The sequence below is a fragment of the Dinoponera quadriceps genome, unplaced genomic scaffold (assembly GCF_001313825.1).
Source record: "Dinoponera quadriceps isolate SergipeBrazil2010 unplaced genomic scaffold, ASM131382v1 scaffold848, whole genome shotgun sequence".
Taxonomy (NCBI): domain Eukaryota; kingdom Metazoa; phylum Arthropoda; class Insecta; order Hymenoptera; family Formicidae; genus Dinoponera; species Dinoponera quadriceps.
Genome location: NW_014555128.1, coordinates 100895 through 101208, shown reverse-complemented (window position 1 = coordinate 101208; position 314 = coordinate 100895). Strand labels below are relative to the sequence as shown.

Below are 314 nucleotides of genomic sequence, written 5' to 3'. Positions count from 1 at the left end.
GCCCGCCCGCCCGCTCGGGGCTTCTCGAAAGGAATTAACAAGTCGGCTCTTAATTGGCAACGTCCTTGCAAAATCAACTCCCGAATTTCGGCCCCGCGCTTTTTACCACCGGTAATATTACCCGCGGATTTGATTTCGCGTGAGGGAGGGAACGAGAAGCGGCGTCCCCGTGGAGGAGGAGAGGTTGCTAACGATTAGCGTGACCGCTTTTTTATTTCATCGAGAGAGAAAACGCCACGGTTAAACTTTATGTGCGACGTATCTTCGATAAAGAAGACTGAAAAGCTTCGAGATAAAATAGCGATTCGGGGGGG

At 51.3% G+C, this 314-nt stretch overlaps 1 protein-coding gene across 3 annotated transcripts in view; it reads left to right on the top strand.

Moving 5' to 3' along the window:
• Positions 1–314, top strand: part of LOC106743025 (dachshund homolog 2) — a 219268-nt gene that overhangs the window by 217999 nt on the left and 955 nt on the right. The window lies entirely within an intron of this gene.